At 40.1% G+C, this 18,127-nt stretch overlaps 1 protein-coding gene across 2 annotated transcripts in view; it reads right to left on the bottom strand.

Moving 5' to 3' along the window:
- Window positions 1-18,127, bottom strand: part of EXOC4 (exocyst complex component 4) — an 856,192-nt gene that overhangs the window by 147,443 nt on the left and 690,622 nt on the right. The window lies entirely within an intron of this gene.

The following is an 18,127-nucleotide window of genomic DNA, read 5'->3' on the forward strand; positions in this document are numbered from 1 at the left end:
AATCCATTATCTAGTTGGAAGCATGACATCCGTGAATAGGTCACTTTTGTGGGAAACATCATTCCTAGATTCCATTTTTAGTTTCTTCATCGTTGAGTAATTATGAAACTAATAATATTAATTAGTTCCCCTTATCATAGTTAATCCCTTAGAATAAATGAAAGTGTATGGGAGGTTTGGGGGGTGGGGGTAGGTAGGGATTCTTTCGAGAAAGATGTTGAACAAATAAAAAGTGGGTTAACCATACAAAAGAGTGCAATTAAATAATTGCACAAAAACATAAATGATACCTGAAAGGTGATGGAAGTGTTACAAAAAGTTGGTCTCTGACCTCTTGGTTTAAACTACCAATTAGCTCTACTTGAAGGTGTTTTTTGAACCATGGATACCCCTCTATTCAAAGTAAATCTACCATCACAGAGAAATCTTCTGCCCCTGATGTAAGGCAGAAAAGTCTTTGATTATTGCTCTCTCCAGTGGGCTTTGACAAATGATCTAGAGTGACAGGCTTCAACTCCTTTAATAGGGCCCATGGGTGAGCTATTAACACTGGCTCTTTCCAAAATGTACTTGTAAATTCACTGTAAACGTTCAATTTCAACTTAACTAAGAAGCTTCCCTTTCTGTTCAACACTTCTGTCACTATAACTAATTTCAATGGTCTAAAAATCCCCCTCAGCAATTCTAGGTGACGGAATGACATTTATCTATGATGGGATTGCTAATTAGCTGGCTAGTCCTCTGAAGTTGACCAAGACTATAGGAGGTTTTCCCCTCCATCACAGGCAGGAATTTATGTTGGTATAAGGGTTATACTGAAGAACATCATGTGCTTCTAAATATACAATATATACACGGTGTATATGCTTGGATGTACGGTAAAATCTCCTTTACCCAACAGACAATTAATGTTTGTAGACAGAAGTTGTTGATGCCTAAAAACCTTGACTCATGACAACCTGACTTGAGGGAACAAGATTTCATGATGTAGGGAGCAATATTGCCCTGGTAATCTGAAAATAAGCTAGAACAAATAAGAGAACCGTAGTTGAATTCTTCTAACTCACTACAAGCAAAAGTTTTCTAATAGTAACTATGGTCAGCAATACAAAAATTAGACTACAGAACCTTCTTCCCTGGGATCTCTCAAATTACCCTGACTGATATCTTCCATTTCTGTTTTTTCTTTGTTATTTTCTTGCATCTTTTCTCAATATTTATGGATTAATCCCACAATATAATTTTTACACTCTTATATGTGGGGTGCCGGATTCAGTCTTACAGAATGGCACCATCTCAAATTTATGCTATTCCACAGCAGAAGAATCCTCAACATTCTTTGGCATTCTTTTTACCTGCCTCTGATCGACCTCCTCTCTCGTTTGCCCTATGGCTATTTTTAAAAAATATATACATATTTTTTGAATTTTATTTATTTTTTATACAGCAGGTTATTATCATTTTATACATATTAGTGTATATATGTCAATCCCAATCTCCCAATTCATCACACACACACCCCACCAGCTTTTCCGCCTTGCTGTCTAGAAAAGGGAAACCTCTTCACTGTTGGTGGGAATGTAAAGTGATACAGCCACTATGGAGAACAGTACGGAGGTTCCTTAAAAACTAAAAATAGAACTACCATACGACCTAGCAATCCCACTACTGGGCATATACCCAGAGAAAACCATAATTCAAAAAGACACTTGTAGGACTTCCCTGGTGGCGCAGTGGTTAAGAATCTGCCTGCCAACGCAGGGCACACAGGTTCGAGCCCTGCTCCGGGAAGGTCCCACATGCCGCGGAGCAACTAAGCCCGTATGCCACAACTACTGAAGCCCATGCACTCTAGAGCCTGAGTGCCGCAACTACTGAAGCCCGCGCGCCTAGAGCCTGTGCTCCGCAACAAGAGAGGCCGCCGCAATGAGAAGCCCGCGCACGGCAATGAAGAGTAGCCCCGCTCGCCGCAACTAGAAAGAAAAGCCTGTGCGCAGCAACAAAGACCCAACGCAGCCAAAAATAAGTAAATAAATAAATTTATTTTTTTTAAAAAGACACTTGCACTGTTCACTGCAGCATTATTTACAATAGCCAGGTTATAGAAGCAACCTAAATGTCTATGGCTATTTTTTAAACCTTTGTCCTTTCTTTATCTCATTGCTTATCCCCCCGCATTCTTCCCATCCGCCAAAGAAAGGAGGAGACCTAATTATATACTTTCAAACATCCCACCTCCGATCCCCCACAGAAATACTTTCAAATCTGTTTCATTCTCCACTCCCAGTAATCCCTCTACCTAGGCTCTGGGGGATCCTTTCCCCACCCCGCAACGATCCCCCCCGCCTTTTTTTCTGCATATTTAGGGTCTCAATATATTCCTCAATCCCGTGTTAACTTTTTAAATGAATGAATGACTGAATCTCTTTTTTTTTTTTTTTTTTTTTTTTTTTTGCGGTACGCGGGCCTCTCACTGTTGTGGCCTCTCCCGTTGCGGAGCACAGGCTCCGGACGCGCAGGCTCAGCGGCCATGGCTCACGCGCCTAGCCGCTCCGCGGCATGTGGGATCTTCCCGGACCGGGGCACGAACCCCTGTCCCCTGCATCGGCAGGCGGGCTCTCAACCACTGCGCCACCAGGGAAGCCCCTGAATCTCTTTCTTGATCTAGCATTTGTCTCTAGTAAAGCTCCTCTCTCTCCTTCCCACACACCATCATCAAATGAGTGCAGCCTCCACTCACTGACGTTACTTTCTCACCTGTTGTTCACTTTTTCAACTCGTGAAGTCTCCCTCCAGGATCTACTCTATGATTTAACCCATCTATTCCTTCTTGCAAATTTTTCAATGATCATATGTTTTACTTCTAGACAAATGCACTAGCTTCCCCCTCCAAACTCTCCTGTGCTTGTATTATGAATTCTGTTCCTTCTTTTATCTCTTTGAATATTTTAAAAACAGTAATTGTAAAGTTCTTTTTATGTGTCCCTGTATTTTTTGGTAATTCTTTGGATGCCAAATGTCCTATCAGCTGCATTTTCCTTCTTTTCTCATGATGGTGAGTTTTCTCATGTGGTCTGCTCTGCTGGTCTGCAAGCTCTACCTCAGTGGGACATGTCCTCTGTAGGAATCCCACATTTGCCCTGCATTTTGGAGATGTCACTCTTAGGTGGGTTGCATTTGCCTCTCCTGGATCCTAAAGGTTTCACCAGTTCCAAATAAGATTTTAAGATTCTTTTTTCCTTCCTTGTCTTGGCTTAAAATTTTCTCTCCCTACATGGGTGGTACAAATTGAGGTCCTCACTTGCACATGTCACATATGTAGGATTCTGATTTCTTTTAGGGGCCACTTTTCTACTCCAAGTAGAGTGGCTCATTCTCAAGCACAGAGTTTTCCTGGTTCCATTTATAGGTGGAAAAACCCCATGCACAACTTCCGCACTGATAAAATTTCAGGCCACGCAGGTGTTAATATGCTAGGCCCCTATTGGGTCTTCACCTCTGCTATGGTCTGAATGTTTGTGTCCCCCCAGAATTCACATGTTAGAATCCTACCATCAATTTGACAGTATTTGGAGGTAGGGCCTCTAGGAAGTGATTAGGTCATGAGGGTGGAGCCCTCATGAATGGGATTAATGACTTATAAAAGAGATCCCACAGAGTTCCCTAGCCCCTTCCGCCAGGTGATAATGCAACGAGCAGTCTGCGACCTGACTCTTCCAGCACTATGATCTTGGACTCCAGCCTCCAGAACTGTGAGAAATAAAATTCTGTTGTTTATTAGCCACCCAATCTTTGGTATTTAGTTATAGCAGCCCAGACAGACAAAGACAACCTCTATATGTGGTCCAGATACCTTTGTGGGCCTCTCAACTTCAACATTTGCTTGTTGCTATGGCTTTTGGTTCCTCCTTCATTTGAGGCATGTGGAAAATTTTCTTTCTTTTGAATCTGGTTACATATTTAAAATATATTCTTAAAGATACATATTTTTATCTGGACTTTCTATGTATTAGGAGTAGGAAAAGGGTTTCCTAAATCTATCCACTCCACGCTTCTAACTGAAGTCAAAATTCAGTATTAAATCAATTGCATTTAGGGTTCTAGAACCACCGGTTCCCTGACACTGCTGTACCAATCCGAGGGCACTTCTTTTACTTTATACTCTGATTACTCAGAAGCATCTGATACTTTGGAATATTACTCCTTTGGTAACCACATCATCATCTTCTCCTAAGCTCTTGCTTAGCCGAACTGAGGGTTCTTTTCCTCTGTCCATACTTTACATGTTGGTATTCCACAGCATTCTGCATGTCTCACTTGGGCAATCTCATCTTCTTGCCAGACGTGACCCACCTGTATTCCAAAGACTCCCAAATTAATATCTTCAGGGCTGCCCTCTCTTCTAAATCTCGGATCTGCATATACAAAGGTTAACAGGAGAACTGAACTTGCAAGTCCTACCAGCTATTTAAATTAGAGTCAGAGGAGCTCATTTATTATCCACCTTTCCATCTCCCACTGAACATCTAGTATTCCCTATTTTGGTCAACAGTCCAACCATCCATCCTGTTATTTAAGTCAGGAACTCGGAGTCATCCTCATTACCCATAGATACCATAACCTCCCAATTCCATCTGCTTAGTAACTTATAAATCTGTTGTTTCCTGTCCAGGTTCGCTGCCCTTAGCCTATATTTAGACCCTCATCATTTTTCACTTGGACTTGGCAGTAACCTTATAACTGGGTGTCTTGCCTGGAGCTTCAAGACCATCAGTCCAACTCACCAAATTAGTCAGAAGAACCATTTTTCTAAAATTGTACAAATGCAGTCATGTTTTTTCCTTCTTAGAATTCTTCACTGATTCCTAATTCTAAGACCAAGTCCAAACCTAGCAAGGCATGAACATCTACCTTTTCAACTTCATCTCCTGCTACTGCTTTCCTCTTTTGTCTCTGTTCACTACTCCCAGTCAACACCCTACCCGCAGTGAGGATTCTAATGGTTTTTGAAGGGGATATACTGTTTCCTGCTTGTATGTATTATCTCTGCCCAGAGAGCCTTTTTTCCATCTTCCTTGTTTGCCTCTACTGATCAAACATTACCTCGGCTCTTCCCTTGGGACAGCTGAGTCCTTTCTTTTGTACCATATCACCTTTTACCTGAGGTTTTCAATCTTGACTGCACCTGGGGAGCTTTAAAGAAAACAAAAAAGTACTGGACGCCCAGGCCACTTCTAAGACCTAGTAAATCAGAATCTCTGGGGATGGGACCCAGGCATCAGAATTTTTTAAAGTTTCCCAGGTGATTCCAATGTACACTCAAAGGTGAGAACCACTGCCTTACACACACCTCTGCTCTCAGTGGTCCTACCACACTTCTTTACAAGTTGGCATCCCCTACTAGATGATGAGTTCTCCGAGGACAGAGTTGATTTCTCATTAGTTTTTGGCTAGCGCCTAGCACAATACCTGGTATTTGGAAAGTGTATAAGAACTGAACTGGACATAAAAATAAGCCCTCTTCAGTTTTAGGAGACTGGGTAACTGATTAAGCTAAAACCATTTTAGTGGTTTTCCTTTACTATTTCTCTGCACTGAACGACTTAGGTGAGCCATCAAGCCATCTGGCATTTTGACCAAATTACAGATCACTTTGCCATGGTCTCTCTATACCTGTCTGAATTCAGTACGAGTCAGAATAATGAATACAGGTGTGTCTCCTTCTGGAAAAAAAAAAGTCCAACATAAAAAAGTCCTGACTCAAGACAAATGAACCAAGGAGTGATTATTGTCAAACCTTCCCCTTCACTTATTCATAGGTGGCCTATTACTGGACAGTCTCCTCAACACCTCACTTTCTCTGGGAGGACTCTGTTGACTATGTCAGCCTACAGTAATCTTCCCCTTTGGAAAGCAAATGAATAAAAGCCTTCCTTTTATACTTACTGTTTATAACCTCATAATTAGGACTCTGTCCAACACAATGGGTTGGACAAACTATGGTCTGTCTGTCAAATCTGCCCCATTAGCTTACTTTGTATGTGTTGTAAGCTATGAATACGGTTGACATTTTTTAATGTTTTTTTCTTAATCTAAAGAAGAAGAATATTTTGTGACATGTAAAAATTATATAAGAGTTAAATTTCAGTGTCCATAACTATAAAGAACTGTGGCTGACCGGTTCAATTCCTCTTATACCCACACTACAAGTCAAATTCTGCCCTACAGAGTTAGAAGTCCAAACCCAACTCAGTTTTCTTTGAGCCCATGCATCCTGGCCCCCATCTGCCCCAGGGTTCAGGAGACAGTTTGGGTCTGTACATGTGAGATGGTACTGTACGTTTTCAGGATCTAGAATTTTTCATTTTAGCACTCGCTGGAATGAAAAAATTAGCTTAGTGGGATACTATGTTAAAGGTACTCACATCATTTACTTATGTATTTTTTTAAGACTGGTTTAATTCAATAATATGGTATTATATTACTGCCTTCACTAATATTCATAGATCCTGTCTTATTAAAAAACAGTAATCCAAATTAACTAGCACGCTGCCTACCTATATATTGCCCTCAACAATAAATTATTAATTCATATTGTAATGAACATCAATCCCAAAAGCAATTCCAAATATTCTGATTTGAAATATTAGCACTGATTAGCAACATACGATTACCCTAAAGGGAATTTTTCATTCAAATGGCAAAGTTCCCATCCTAACTAATTGCATTTATTAGTTTATAATTTTGAGATAAGTGGGATTACGTGGGTTACAAAATTCCAGGATATATCTAAATAGCCTCAAAAAAGGAGAACTAAATCTACAATAATTATTCCACAAGAGGAGTAGGGTCAATCATCACTACCAGGACCATAATCTACTAATTAATTCACAGCTCAACGGGCCACAGACAGAGCCATCTGTGAAACTATTTGTACCTGTTCCCAGGAGGAAGAGGAAAATAGGTATACCTCTTGGAACAGGTGATAAGGCTGCTATGGGAAGAGTCCATCCTCTAGACACAGCTGAGTGAATTTCATTCAGAAAACATCTGCTGGTGTCTACTGGCTCTGATGTGCACTGCTTCCTCTCTGGAACAGTTGGGAAATCCAAGTGTGCCTGGTCCCTGGATACAGCTGGGGTGCTGAGTCTTTCATTAGGTAAACAACCAGGGACAGGTGGGGCTAATTGGATTCAACTGTTTGGTGGCAGCCCGGGCATGATGTTTACTTTCCCACACTGAATCTTTCAGACACTTCAAAAACTAGGAGCCAAGCTAGATAAATAAACCCCGGACAAGGCTGGTCCAAATTAAGCTACTGTAGTCAATTTTCAACTGTGAACGACTGGATCTGTAGCTGGGCAAACCGCAGTGCACCGTCCAGCAACACCGTGATCATGACAATGACGGATGCAGAAATCAAAGCTGGTACTATGCTGCTGATTAAAACAAAACAAACACAAACACAAACACAAAACTAAAAAATCTCTTAAGATGGAGCAGAATAAATAGGAAGAGCAAAGAAACATCAGGTTGTCTTTCACATCACACTCATCATACAGAGAGCTTTATGCTATGTATTTCTACCTTGGAATCACAACTTAAGAAACATCTGATAACTCTGGAGATGGTTGATGGGAAACAGAAACAATTCAAGAGGACCCAGGGAAAAGAACTTGGAATTTCAGAGCTTACAGCAGGTAACCTTTGGGGATAATTTAATACAACCTTTAAATAGAGAAGCTCTCATATGAAGGGTCATAATTGTTTGATATTTAAAAAACCAAGAAGAAAATAATCATAGACCAAGAATGTAAAATTTCTGAGACATTTATTTTGTTTGATACTTGATTATTTTCTATTAATGAGTGTAAAAATCCAATAAGGCAGGACGTTGCTTAGTTTATTCACTTCTAGACTCTTAGCTCTAGAGTAACGATGGACTCGGGAAATGCCTAATAAATAATTACTGAATAAAGTAACAGACTGAATGAATGAATGACTGGTATTACTGAAGCACAAAACATCAGGGATGTAACAGATGGCATAAAAATACTTTTTTGCCATCCTCTTAGGAAATATCAACAATATTATCAATGAATTAATTTAAAGGTAAACAATAACAAGAACACCACTTACAGCAACAATAAATAACATTGGCTGAGACTTATTTAGTATTTACCACGAACTAGGCATTCTTCTAAGCACTTTACATATACTAACTCTTTCAATCCTGGTAACAACCCTGTGTGGTAGGCACTGTTATTATTCCCATTTGACAGATGATATACCAAGTTACAGAGATTAAGTAACTTTAGTGGCTGATGAGGGTACAGCCTGAACTGAGCCTACAGTGACTGTTCTGGAGTCTGTGCTCCAATTATAATGTCTCTCTGAACTATCTGAAACTTTGCTTGAGTTTCCCATTTCCTCTTTAATTCCACTGCCTCTTCTTTGGGCTTCAGAGCCAGACTTAGCTCCTCACGCACGTACAGCCATCTGCATACTCTGTGACCTGCATACTCTGTGTTCATACATAAATGGTATGAACCTTTCTGAACCTCTGTTTTCTCATTTGTAAGGTTGGGAGAATCTAACCTTCAGAAGTGTTGTGACTGACGAGATGAATTGATGACTATAAAGTCCCCTGAGCAGTGACCATGTACTTTCCAGAGAGTGTATTTCCATTCTAGTCCAGTTTGCTTTGCTTCAAACTGACGGCAACTGGCTCCTCGCTGATCACGGTAGACTGAGTTAGGTGCGGGGAAATTAAGACTGGCTGTTGCTAGGGAATTCGTGGGACGCCTGGTTGGGTGGGTAGCAACTGTATTTGGCAGGAAGGCAGTTGACGGGCACTACAAAAGTAAAGCTATTCACTTGATCAATAAACATGAGGGAAAGGCCTGAATGCAGATATCATGCTAAATGTTGGGACAATTATGTGGAAAAAGACATAGTAACTTCCTTCTAGAGCCCCAGAATTGAGATCAGTAACACATACGTGAATCACTTTGGGGACATTTTTGAACTACTCTTGCCCAGGCCCAGGGCCCTGTGGGCCTAGTGTGGGAAATCCAGGTTGTGTGTTTTAAGATCTCCCCAAATAACTCTGATGCGAGTCCACAGTTGAAAAACGGTATTTGAGAGAGAAAGACATGTAAACCAACAACTGATCAAGTAACACATAATAAAGAAAATTTTAATTGCAATACACTGGGATAAATATCAAAATAGTTACGGGTAATAAGCTACAGGAGCACATAATAAAAGCTCTCATTTGCTATGAACCAGATACTGTACATATTTTATAAATGTTCTTTTGTATCTCTTCACTATTTAATAAAAATGAATGTATCAGTGGTAGGTGAACCAAGAGAGTGGGTTGCTTCGGTTTGGTTCATATAGCACAGTTGGTTCATATAGCACAGTTTCAAGCGACAAACCAGAAGACAGGCTGGCATGGAGCTTGCAGAGGGTTTCTCTGGCATACGCCCTTGGCTCTTCTGAGGTTCAAAGTTATTTAGTTGGCAAAGACAGCAAGGCCAGCTCAACTAGACTCTCATTCATTCAGGATCCTGGTCTCTGTCTACACAGGAAACCCAAAGGGCTTCACAAGCCGTCACAGCCTACAGTGTCTAGTCTCTGCTCTTTGGCACAAGGGGGCCACTGAGACCTTTTAAAGATACCTCTCTGATGACAGACGAGGTAGGTCACCTTCCTTCCCAGGACCTATGACGGTGCTCCTGTACTTAATACGGGAAGTTTAAAAAAAAAAAACAACTCTTTTCTGCTCATTCTTACCCAACTACATTGTCCACCCCAGTCATTTTCATTTCTCATGTGCCAGATCTGGTTTCTGCCATGGCCGATCACAAGTTTATCTCCACGTCGCTCTTCCTTCATGCCCTGGCATGAGTTCTCAGGCCTCTTTGGAGAAGTAGTAAAACGTGGACCCTGGGGATGGTTACACCTTCCCCTAATAAAACCATGTTTGTGTCTTATATCAACTGAGCCTCTAAGATTAGAAGATGTTTTATTTGTATTTTCTACCAGGCCCAACACAATGCAGGAAGGCAAAAAAAAAAAAAAAAAAAAAAAAATTGATTGATGAACTGATGCTAAATTGGAACAGACAGAAACTTTAAAAAACTGTGATTTTCCATTGTCAAATGACTATTCTGGGACACATAAGCTGCTGCTCGTACCTGAGGACAAAGAGGACGACAAAGGGAGAGAAGCACTCAGCTTGGAAGTAGCAGACCAACAGACCAACTGCCTGATCACTAATGCAGAGCTCCAGAGAATTCGCAGCTGAGTTCTCCTTTAAGCCCCAAGGAGTGTGACTAATTAAGAAAAAGACTTCTAGTCCTCACCTCACTTTTAGGAAACCTCTCTTTATCCAAAGCACGTTAACATGACATCATTATATAAAACAGGCTTTCTCTCCAGAGTGAGGGGCTCAGAGAAAGGTGAGATGTTTTTGACCTTTCCTCAGATCTTCAAACTCCCAGTGGACACTCAGGTTCTCATGGTAAACTTGGAAAACATGCCACCTCTCAGCAGAGGGCATTGTGAGCTTATGGACTGGATCCTTTCAGTAAAAGATATCTGCTGAGAAAGAATCGGATGGAAATGTTTCCCTGCAGCCTTCCTCCTTCCCCAGTGTTACAGCATTTTGGATCATTTGAATTGTATATGGATTTCTATTTAAGTCAGTCATTTGCTGGCAGCAAAACTAGAACATTTCCTGTTTTTCCTGTCACTGTAATCAGGATTTGGCTGTCCAAATTAGGACTGCCCTAATTACTCCTCAGCAGGTGCCAATCTGGGGGAGGGCAACAAATGGGAAGAGAGGAAGCAAGGACACTTTGCATCTTCAGACTCATACAATGAGGAAACACTTTCTTCCGAGCCTGGAAAACCTGATTAAGTAATAGGTAAAAGGCACCATGGGGTTATATGTTGTGTGCGTGCGCACGCTGTTGTGTAACAACTACGTAAATGATTTTCTATTTAATTCCCTTCAAAGCTTCACAGAATTACTTTTCCCAACCCTGAGATAAATTCATCCAGGGCCTGTAATTCAGCAACTGTAGGAGACTACTACAGATAATACCCTGTATAAGGAATGATGTGATAGTGGGCACCAATAAGTGGACATCATTCCAGAGAATTTGGCCACGAGGGACACCAAAGCGGTAGAGTCTCTTCGGGGAAGGATCATGATGCATGATGACCACAATATACCAAGAACCAAAAGCAATGGGTATTTTCCAAGAACTGGGAGAACACCAGTAAGCAATTTAAGTCTCTTATAGAGTGGATGATGCAATATAGGGTGTGGTCATAGATGGTAGTAAAGGTAATCTCTGTCATCATCCTCACTGTCATTACCAAAATAGCAGCTAATCATTTGGGAGGTGGGGCTTAATATTTTGTTAAAACAGTTCTAAAAGGTTAACATTTTCGAAACAATCCTATGAGGGAAAAACTATTATTATCTTTTTTCACAGATGGGAAAACTAAGGCACAGAGAGGCTGAGTGGCTGTTCAAGGTCATATAGCTAATAGGTGAAAAAGCTGGTATTCAAATTTAGGCCCCCGAGACTCCTCTCGAACTAGAGTCTGGATTTATTGTTAGAAAAACACATGAGATCTTGAGTTGAGCGTCCGGTGAGGAGCAGCTTCAGTGCACGCCCGAAGCTGAGCCATTTCACGAGGAACTCTGGTCTGAAGGGCTGGGGCAAGGCCTCTGCACGGGGCCTGCTATGAGCAAGTGAAACAGACTAAGCACAAAGAGAAAAAAGGTGGATGGGCTAGGCCAGAAGTGAGATTGCCAGATTTATGTCCTTTCCAGATGAAATGTGGATCCTCTAGCAACAGGAGTAATGGAAGATTTCCCTAAATCTGCCTTCAAGCTTTTCCTTGATTGATCTGTGTGACGAGAGAGGACCTTCAAGATGGCAGAGGAGTAAGACGTGGAGATCACCTTCTTCCCCACAAATACATCAAAAATACAGCTACATGTGGAACAAGTCCTACAGAGCAACTACTGAATGCTGACAGAAGACCTCAGACTTCCCAGAAGCTGTGTGGCTGACAAGGTCTTGGTGCTCTGGCTGGCTGTCAGGCCTGAGCCTCTGAGGTGGGAGAGCTGAGTTCAGGACACTGGACCACCAGAGACTTCCCAGGGCCATGTAATATCAATCGGCGAGAGCTCTCCCAGAGAACTCCGCCTGAACGCTAAGACCCAGCTCCACTCAATGACTGGCAAGCTCCGGTGCTAGACACCCCATGCCAAACAACTAGCAAGACAGGAACACAACCCAACACATTAGCAGAGAGGCTGCCTAAAATCATAATAAGTTCACAGACACCCCAAAACACACCACCGGACGTGGTCCTGCCCACCAGAAAGACAAGATCCAGCCTCATCTATCAGAAAACAGGCACCAGTCCCTTCCACCAGGAAGCCTACATAACCCACTGAACGAACCTTAGCCACTGGGGACAGACACCAAAAACAACAGGAACTATGAACCTGCAGCCTGCGAAAAGGAGACCCTAAACACAGTAAGTTAAGCAGAATGAGAAGACAGAGAAATACGCAGCAGATCAAGGAACAAGGTAAAAACCCACCAGACCAAAAAATGAAGAGGAAATAGGCAGTCTACCTGAAAAAGAATTCAGAGAAATGACAGTAAAGATGATCCAAAATCTTGGAAATAGAATGGAGAAAATACAAGCAACGTTTCATAAGGACATAGAAGAACTAAAGAGCAAACAATGATGAACAACACAATAAATGAAATGAAAAATTCTCTTGAAGGAATCAATAGTAGAATAACTGAGGCAGAAGAATGGATGAGTGACCTGGAAGATAAAACAGTGGAAATAACTACCACAAAGCAGAATAAAGAAAAAAGAATTGAGGACAGTCTCAGAGACCTCTGGGACAACATTAATGCACCAACATTTGAATTATGGGATCCCAGAAGAAGAAGAGAAAAAGGGACTGAGAAAATATTTGAAGAGATTATAGTTGAAAACTTCCCTAATACGGGAAAGGAAATAAGCAATCAAGTCCAGGAAGCGCAGAGAGTCCCACACAGGATAAATCCAAAGAGTAAACACCAAGACACATATTAATCAAACAATCAAAAATTAAGTACAAAGAAAAAATATTAAAAGCAGCAAGGGAAAAGCAACAAACAACATACAAGGGAATCCCCATAAGGGTAATAGCTGATCTTTCAGCAGAAACTCTGCAAGCCAGAAGGGAGTGCCAGGACATACTTAAAGTGATGAAAGGGAAAAACCTACAACCAAGATCTCTACCCAGCAAGGATCTCATTCAGATTCGACAGAGAAATTAAAACCTTTACAAACAAGCAAAAGCTAAGAGAATCCAGCTCCACCAAACTTCTCTAGGCAGAAAACACAAGAGAAGGAAAAGACCTACAATAACAAACCTAAAATGATTCAGAAAATGGTAATAGAAACATAGATATTGATAATTACCTTAAATGTAAATGGATTAAATGCTCCAACAAAAGACATAGACTGGCTGAATGGATACAAAAATAAGACCCGTATATATGAGGTCTACAAGATACCCACTTCAGACCTAGGGACACATACAGACTGAAAGTGAGGGGATGGAAAAAGATATTCCATGCAAATGGAAATCAAAAGAAACCTGGAGGGCTTCCCCGGTGGCGCAGTGGTTGAGGCTCCGCCTGCCGATGCAGGGGACACAGGTTCATGCCCCGGTCCGGGAAGATCCCACATGCCGCGGAGCGGCTGGGCCTGTGAGCCATGGCCGCTGAGCCTGCGCGTCTGGAGCCTGTGCTCCGCAACGGGAGAGGCCACAACAGTGAGAGGCCCGTGTACCGAAAAAAAAAGAAACCTGGAGTAGCAATTCTCATATATGACAAAATAGACTTTAAAATAAAGACTATTACAAGAGACCAAGAAGGACACTACATAATGATCAAGGGATCAATCCAAGAAGATACAACGATTGTAAATATTTATGCACCCAACATAGGAGCACCTCAATACATAAGGCAAGTACTAACAGCCATAAAGGAGGAAATCAATAGTAAGACAATCATAGTAGGGGACTTTAACACCCCACTTTTACCAATGCACAGATCATCCAAAATGAAAATAAATAAGCAAACACAAGCTTTAAATGACACAGTAAACATGGTGGATTTAATTGATATTTATAGGACATTCCATCTAAAAACAACAGAATAACTTTCTTCTCAGGTGCTCATGGAACATTTTCCAGGATAGATCTTATCTTGGGTCACAAATCAAGCCTTGATAAATTTAAGAAAATTGAAATCATATCAAGTACCTTTTCCAACCACAATGCTATGAGACTAGATATCAATTACAGGAAAAAACTGTAAAAAATACAAACACATGGAATCTAAACAATACACTACTAAATAACCAAGTTACCACTAAAGAAATCAAAGTGGAAATCAAAAAATTGCCTAGAAACAAATGACAGTGAAAACACAACAACCCAAAAACTATGGGATGCAGCAAAAGCAGGTCTAAGAGGGAAGTTTATAGCAATACAATCCTACCTCAAGAAACAAGTAAAATCTAAAATAAACAACCTAACCTTACATCCAAAGCAATTAGCTAAAGAAGAACAAAAAAACCCCAAAGATAGCAGAAGGAAAGAAATCATAAAGGTTAGATCAGAAATAAGTGAAAAACAAATGAAGGAAACAATAGCAAAGATCAATAAAACTAAAACCTGGTTCTTTGAGAAGATAAACAAAATTGGTAAACCATTAGCCAGACTCATCAAGAAAAAAGGGAGAAGACTCAAATCAACAGAATTAGAAATGAAAAAGGAGAAGTAACAACTGACACTGCAGAAATACAAAGGATCATGAGAGATTACTACAAGCAAATCTATGCCAATAAAATGGACAACCTGGAAGAAATGAACAAATTCTTAGAAAAGCACAAACTTCTGAGACTGAACCAGGAAGAAATAGAAAATATAAACAGACCAATCACAAACACTGAAATTGAGACTGTGATTAAAAATCTTCCAACAAACAAAAGCCGAGGACCAGATGGCTTCATAGGAGAATTCTATCAAACATTTAGAGAAGAGCTAACACCTATCCTTCTCAAACTCTTCCAAAATATAGTAGAGGGAGGAACACTCCCAAACTCATTCTACGAGGCCACCATCACCCTGATACCAAAACCAGACAAAGATGTCACAAAGAAAGAAAACTACAGGCCAACATCACTGATGAACACAGGTGCGAAAATACTCAACAAAATACTAGCAAACAGAATCCAACAGCACATTAAAAGCATCATACACCATGATTATGTGGGGATTATCCAAAGAATGCAAGGATTTTTCAGTATAGGCAAATATATCAATGTGATACACCGTATTAACAAACTGAAGGAGAGAAACCATATGATCATCTCAATAGATGCAGAAAAAGATTTGACAAAATTCAACACCCATTTATGATAAAAACTCTCCCGAAGCAGGCATAGAGGGAACTTACCTCAACATAATAAAGGCCATATATTACAAACCCACAGCCAACATAATTCTGAATGGTGAAAAACTGAAACCATTTCCACTACGATCAAGAACAAGACAAGGTTGCCCACTCTCACCACATATTATTCAACATAATTTTGGAAGTTTTAGCCACAGCAATCAGAGAAGAAAAAGAAATAAAAGGAATCCAAATCAGAAAAGAAGAAATAAAACTGTCACTGTTTGCAGATGACATGACACTACACATAGAGAATCCTAAGATGCTACCAGAAAACTACTAGAGCTAATCAATGAATTTGGTAAAGTAGCAGGACACAAAATTAATGCACACAAATCTCTGGCATTCCTATACACTAATGATGAAAAATCTGAAAGAGAAATTAAGGAAACACTCCCACTTACCACTGCAACGAAAAGAATAAAATACCTAGGAATAAACCTACCTAAGGAGACAAAAGACCTGTATGCAGAAAACTATAAGACACTGATGAGAGAAATTAAAGATGATACAAACAGATGGAGAGGTATACCATGTTCTTGGATTGGAAGAATCAACGTTGTGAAAATGACTATAATACCCAAAGCAATCAACACATTCAGTGCAATCCCTATCAAACTACCAATGGCATTTTTCAGAGAACTAGAACAAAAAATTTCACAATTTGTATGGAAACACAATAGATCCTGGATAGCTAAAGCAATCTGGAGAAAGAAAAACGGAGCTGGAGGAATCAGGCTCCTGGACTTCAGACTATAGTACAAAGCTACAGTAATCAAGACAGTATGGTACCGGCACAAAAACAGAAATACAGATCAATGGGACAGGAGAGAAAGCCCAGAGATAAACCCACACACGTATGGTAACCTCATCTTTGATAAAGCTGGCAAGAATATACAATGGAGAAAAGACAGCCTCTTCAATAAGTGGTGCTGGGAAAACTGGACAGCCACATGTAAGAGAATGAAATTAGAACACTCCCTAACAGCTTACACAAAAATAAACTCAAAATGGATTAAAGACCTAAGTGTAAGGCCAGACCCTATAAAACTCTTAGAGGAAAACATAGCAGAACACTCTATGATATAAATCACAGCAAGATCCTTTTTGACCCACCTCCTAGAGAAACGGAAATAAAAACATAAATAAACAAATGAGACCTAATGAAACTTAAAAGCTTTTGCACAGCAAAGGAAACCATAAACAAGATCAAAAGACAACCCTCAGAATGGGAGAAAATATTTGCAAACGAAGCAACTGACAAAGCATTAATCTCCAAAATATACAAGCAGCTCATGCAGCTCAATATCAACAAAACAAACAACCCAATTAAAAAATGGGCAGAAGACCTAAGTAGACATTTCTCCAAAGAAGATATATAGATTGCCAACAAACACATGAAAGAACGCTCAACATCACTAATCATTAGAGAAATGCAAATCAAAACCACAATGAGGTATCACCTCACACCAGTCTGAATGGCCATCATCAAAAAATCTACAAACAATAAATGCTAGAGAGGGTGTGGAGAAAAGGAACTCTCCTACACTGTTGGTGGGAATGTAAATCGACACGGCCACTATGGAGAGCAGTATGGAGGTTCCTTAAAAAACTAAAAATAGAACTACCATATGACCCACCAATCCCACTACTGGGCATATACCCTGAGAACACCATAACTCAAAAAGAGACATGTATCTCAATGTTCAGTGCAGTACTATTTACAATAGCCAGGACATGGAAGCAACCTAAGTGTCCATGGATAGATGAATGGATAAAGAAAATGTGGCACATATATACAATGGAATATTACTCAGCCATAAAAAGGAATGAAATTGAGTCATTTGTTGAGATGTGGATGGACCTAGAGACTGTCATATAGAGTGAAGTAAGTCAGAAAGAGAAAAACAAATATCGTATATTAACGCATGTATGTGGAACCTAGAACAATGGTACAGATGAACTGGTTTGCAGGGCAGAAGTTGAGACACAGATGTAGAACAAACGTGTGGACGTCAAGGGAGGAAAACCGCGGTGGGGTGGGGATGTTGGTGTGCTGAATTGGGCGATTGGGATTGACATGTATACACTGATGTGTATAAAATTGATGACTAATAAGAACCTGCAGTATAAAAAAACAAACAAAAAACGAATACTAAACTTTCTTTGGGTTATTTGTATGTAAATGTGTTAATATAAATGTTTCAGACATTATGTGAAATTTCTAAAAGTCTTATATGTTCTGGTATAATGTTATAAGTCATAATTCTAGTTATTACTTTAAAATGTATATCTCAGAAAAAACTAAATTTCCTTGTCTATTGCATTACTATGAACTTTCATCAAATCTTTAACTGTGGTCACTTTCAAGTCTCTTTGTCATTTACAGACAGTTCTGGGTGTACTCTGATGGTTTTGCAAAAATGTTCCTATAAAAGGGTTTCATCTTCAAGGAATTCATGGAAAAGAGTCTGACAAGTACAGGTTTCTGGTAACTGACTATACTGCTGAACTGAATGGATAAGCATTTTCAGAACTCTAATGGAAAACTGATGAATTCATAA

This window comes from Phocoena sinus, chromosome 9 (genome assembly GCF_008692025.1).
Source record: "Phocoena sinus isolate mPhoSin1 chromosome 9, mPhoSin1.pri, whole genome shotgun sequence".
NCBI classification, from domain to species: Eukaryota; Metazoa; Chordata; class Mammalia; order Artiodactyla; family Phocoenidae; genus Phocoena; species Phocoena sinus.